The sequence below is a fragment of the Egretta garzetta genome, unplaced genomic scaffold (assembly GCF_000687185.1).
Source record: "Egretta garzetta isolate BGI_Z169 unplaced genomic scaffold, ASM68718v1 scaffold561, whole genome shotgun sequence".
NCBI lineage: Eukaryota > Metazoa > Chordata > Aves > Pelecaniformes > Ardeidae > Egretta > Egretta garzetta.
The window spans coordinates 737,024-742,498 of NW_009258760.1; positions in this window are offsets into that span (position 1 = coordinate 737,024).

Here is a 5,475-nt window from a genome sequence, read left to right on the forward strand (position 1 = left end):
AGTCTAAATATATCTGTAGCTGAGGACTGAGGTGCGCTGTCCAAGTTAAATAAGGATGTACAGCCCTGGAATGGCGTGGAGAGCTACGGGTTAGGTCTGTGCTGAGGAAGTGCCTGCCACCCATGGCTGCACTAGAGGTTGCTTTTTCAGCTCTTTAAGGGCAACATTTTGCTAATCATCTCTTCCAATCTACAAGTTTTGGTCCCTTGCTGTCCCTTCCCATCACTGTTCTTCAGACAAGCTGGGCAAGGGGAAATGTGACCATCACCTCATCGATACATATCCAGTTCTCGTCGGTACCTCTCTGGTGGGGCAGTGGATGGATCACTGCTTACCTGGCTCTAAAATCTGGGATAACCATATTTCTAACATCACAGCACCGAATAGTGTTTCTTGACATCCCCTGTCTGCACCTCTCTCCCGCCCACAATCACCAAGTGCTGCGAGGATCCCGGGTCAGCAAAACCCAGCGCCCGTGCCCTGAGGGCCGTGCCAGCAGTGCTGCCGGGCGATTCTGCTCCTTCTCATCCCACGGCCGCCTGGCAGCGGGGTTGCCTGCGCTGCTGGCAAAGGCACCAATGGTGTCTGATATATTAATGCCCGCGTTTACAGGCTCCCCAGCACAGGGAGGTTTAGGTGGCTGAACCTCCTCCTGCTGTTTTAAGGGTTCTGGCAAACAGTCAAGAACAAAAGCTAAGACAGCCAGTTCCCGTTTGCGGGCACGTCCCTACATTTCAATGTGGCAAACCTTGTGATTTAGCAAGTGAGAGCCTTCTGCCCCAGGGCTGCTAAAAGCTTCTTTTTTTTTAAGAAAAAAAAAAAAAAAAAGAAGAAAACAAACCTGTCTGGACTTCCAAGAAAATGAGAAAAACACTAGGATGGATGGGCTGTGGGACTGGGACCGGGCTTCTGAATATGCCCTCGTGTGGGGGAACCTGCAGGCTGAGAGCCTGGCTCTTTGAAAGCTGCTGGGGGCTTTTCATTTGGTCATTTGACAAGCTCATACTTAAGGAGAAAGGAAGAAAATGCCAGTGGCTTTTGCTGCCATCGTGAATAAAGTTGTGCCCTGATAACATTTTATGCTTTTGTCCGCAAAACTGAGTACCCTCCCCTGGCTGAAGTGGAACACGATGGCTCATAGGACAGCGTTCATCAGTGGAAAAGGACAAATTTAGTCAATCTAGTCTAACACTTTCCGCTTCTGCAGGCTGTGGCTGTGGCTGGTGGGAGCCTGAGCCTGCCAGGCTCTGCACCCTCTCCAGGGCCAGCCCCGGGCATGGACAGAGCAGGTTGCCACGTGCCAGATCCCCGTGGGCTCGCAGGTATGCATGTGTGTCCTCCCACAGAGGTGCCACAGGGTGTTTGCGCTGAGGCAGATCCGCTCTTGGGCTGGCTCTGGGGTCCCAGGGCTGCACCAGGATGGCAAGGGGCAGCCACGGGGACCCTGACAGTGCCTACACAGTGGTCCCAAGCTGCCTCAGAGACCCAGCCATCAGCTGGTGGGCTCCAGGATGGGGCTAAACCTCTGTGGTTGCTGCAGTCACCAGCATAGGGTCACAAGCCCAAAGGCAACATGCACAAGTTGCCTCAGCTTCTATGAGTGGTGGCATCCTTGCATGGAAAGAGAGCAACCTGCCACTTTTTTGGCATACCAAACGCAGCAGAGGTGTGACTGTTGGCAGCCTTGAGCTCCTGACCCTCTCGTTGTGGTGGTTAGCTGTCTTTGGAGGGAGCCTGGTGGCACTCTCACCCACCCGGATCGTCTGCCGGTCTTCTTCCTGCAGCTGCTGGATCCTCCTACTCCCAGCCCCAGCCTCGGGCGTCGCAGCTTGTCACAGCCTGTGCCGGCACGGCTCTCGGTGGCCGAAGGGCAGCGGTGGGTGAGTGGAGGGGACCGGGCTATGCACGTATGGCTTCTTGGCTGTTCATTTTATGTGCAGCCAGCAGTGGGGCCAGCTCTGCCGGTGAAGTAGAGTCTGCCCCTGAGTACCTGGCTGTGCGTGTCAAACCAGGCACCTTAAATGAGAAGCCATTAAAAAAAACCAAGGCAGATAGATAGTCTCCCTGAATCCACACACCGTAATGTCAGTGGGAGAGGTCTGTGGCATGGCACTCAGCTGCAGAGCTGATACCCAGAAAGCCAGGGAGCAATCTTCCTCTTTATTTTACAAATAGGTATTGCCTTTGGAAGCAGGATCAGTTGTAACATATTTACTGCGAGAACGAAAGACAAAAAAGCCGAAGTCTTTGCCAAGAGCAAGTGAAATGGGCATGCTTTTTAAAGAGCTACCACAGGACCGATTACCTTTCCAAGTAATTAAACATTGTGAAAGGTTATTAACGTGCCGATAATAGACAGCTTTGCAAACTGCCAGCACAGCATGATCTGACAGAGGACTGGCAGGATGGCAGAGAGCAGGACTCCTCCGCCTTTGGGGCTTTGCAGCCCCAAGGGCTGGGTGTGCCCGCAGGGACCAGCCTGCACCCGGCCAGCCCAGGAGCTGCAGGGTCCCAAAACTGCCACCTGCACCTGAATGGCTGCAGGAATCCCTCTCGCTGGCAGGGGGGGGGGTGGGCCTGTCCTCACTTGCAGCCCGGCGCAGGGTAACACGTATTCTTTCTCTTTAAACTGACTCGTGTCCACAAACAGCTGGACCTGCTGGTATTTTAACGCATGTTGTTAAAACCCGCTGTGGAAGCAGGCTTACCGAGGGATGGGATGCGTTTGCCTGCGGCCACACGGGCACGGTCGAGGCCAAAACTGAGCCTGCCAAGTGCTTCTGCCGCTATCCCACACCCCCTTGCCAGCTCCCAAGGGCGCCCCCGATGTGTTTACCCGGGCTTCGCCCTCTTGCTTTGGGAGCACTCTTTCTACGCATCACATCCCCATCTAAACAGCTGCCTGCGCCCAGGGGCTGCCCCCACTGATCCCCGCTCCCGGGCAGCTCCTGCATTTGTGTCATGACCCCCGTGATCAAACCCTAGGATCACATCCTAGCCAGAGGGACAGTAGGTGGGCAAACGTTTGTCCAGAGTAACCACCTCCTCGTCCTTGCCCGAGACCCTAGATGGAGAAGCTCTGCTTTTTCCTGACCTTTGCATATGTAGCAGCAACAGGAAGAAGGTGGAGGAAAGAAAAGTGCAGGCCATGCTGGAAAGATTCAATAACATCCTGGGCGAGAACATCCTCGTAAACCCTCCAAAAGCTTGCCCAGCATGATAAATGCTTGGTACCTTTACCTGAACTCAATGTTCATGTTGGCGTAATGTTATGCATTGCTTTAAAAGAACTTAAAGTGCCTTTGCATATAGATTATGTGCAACCTGAGCTTTTAGGTCATCCTGCTGCTTTCAAAAACCCCATTCTACATTCCTGAGCAAACCAGGAGTTTATTATGGGAGACATTTGGACTGGGGCATTTAAGAAATACTACATAATAGCAGTTTCCACCTCATGTCCCAGAGCATTTGGCTGGTATTGCTGGTACTTAAGCGTCATCAGGATAAATACAGAACTAAACCAAATTGGGGTAGTTCACACTTTCCTGCTGTGACTCTTTTGGGCTTTCCATGGGCTTGGGCAAAGAGCACAGTAGTGCCTTACGCGTGGATTGGGCTCTCCATAAGCGCAAAAGGCTAGGAGGAGGATTTTCAAAATGTGCTCCCGTGAAACAAATGATCTTGGTTCTACACTCCAGGCAGCCACGCTTTGCAGTGTGAACAACATTTCAGCTTCGTGGTGCCACCAACAAGACATCTGGGGCAGCAAGAAGCTGAGTCGCAGCCACTCCATGCTACTTATAACTCTGCCAGCCAGCAGGGAATCGCCAGGCTCACTGAGATCCATGTCCATGGGTCTACAGGGGACAGGGGCCTCAGCCTGGTGGGAATGCCACCACGCTGCTTCCTGGAGTGAGGCTACACAGGTCTGGGTTTGTTTTCATGCGCTGGCGCAGTCCTGTGCCACCCTTTATGGCTGGAACACAGGGGCAGAGCCTGTCCTGGATGGCAAGAGAGGAAAAAATCCTCTCTCAGATGGATCCTTGGTCCATTTTTTTTCTCCTAATTGCCCAAATGCTCAGAAAGCATCAGTGCTCCTAACAGATGTTTCTTTACCAAGGATGCCAAAAGGTAAAGTGGCCCAGGAAGATGGGAAGAGACGCTCGGTTACAAGGACACCCACCTGGATGGAGATGAGCCAGGCCACGTGGGGACAGCAGCTGGCTCCCAGTGCCGCTGCCCAGCCTGCGAAGCCTCTCCCTTCCTCCAAGGCTTTCAGCAGCTCACAGGTCGCTAGGGTAGGAGACAGAAAGGACGCTTCACAGGTTCAGTCAACAAATTATTTTACCTTACCCGAGTGCGCTGGGCTGAAATCCCACCACACCGCCTCGAGCCGCGTCTGCAGGTGCTGTGCTAATCAATATTACTTGCTGGAGAAAGTAAAGTCTCACTTATTGGCCACACATTCCCCCTGAGTGCTTGTGTCAAACTCTTTCATGTCAGCTGAAGGGAGGCTTACAGGCAGAAAGGTCAAACTGCCTCAGCTAGATCTGAGCTCAGCCATTAACTTGAGAGCATTTATCTGCCTCCCGCTATCAGGAGGACTATCTGTGTGCGCCGCACGCCTCCCTCCTCCTCCTCACTGCTGTGCTGCCGGGCAAAACTTTGGAGGGGCTGAATCACTCAGGCAGGAACAGCGGTAAGTTCAGCTGGGTGATCCACTTGGCCGGCACCGAGGGCTTCAGAGAATAACGTCCGAAACTCTGCGGTGCAAGGGTACAGGCTGGCCCCCCTTCCTGCCAGCCCGGGCTGCAATGGCACTGCAGTGGCACGGCCGTGGGCCTGATCCTGGTTGCACCTGAGCACGAGCACTTCAGGCAAGGTGCTGTCCTCTGCCCAGCTGAGCCGTAGGGGTGCCGACAGGGGTGGGCTTGACTGCTCCTGAGGTAGGGTTTTGGTCCTTTCCCACTGCTCTGACACAAGAAAATGTGTTTGTTGAGGCCCCGCTCACAAAATACAGCAAGAAGATATTCAAGTCCCTTATTGGACTGGGCAATGAGGAAAGAGCTGGGTCAAAGCTCTGCAGGGCAGGGCTCCCATGTCCTAAAACACCTCCTGCGGCAGCATCTGCCGGGGCCGTGCCGGCAGCGCCACCCGGGATCTTGTGGGGAAGCCCCTTGGGCTGCGGTGTGGCTGAGCCTGAGTGGGCCCTTTGGCTGCTGGGCTGGAGGTGGTGTCTCTGCAAGAGGCGGGAGCCGGGCAAGGCAGGCTCTCGTGTTGCTGAGACAGGTTTGGAGCTGGGCAAACAAACACAGGCATCAAGATAAGACCGTTCATCTCATGCCAAGAGGTGTCTAGAGCTCAACTCGTGGGATCTCTATTCCCATCTCTCACATCCCGTGTACGCTGGGGCTAGGAGGGAGCTTGCTCGGCCCTAGGCTGGTGTCTCCTGAAGCTGTTTTCTGCTTCCCTACA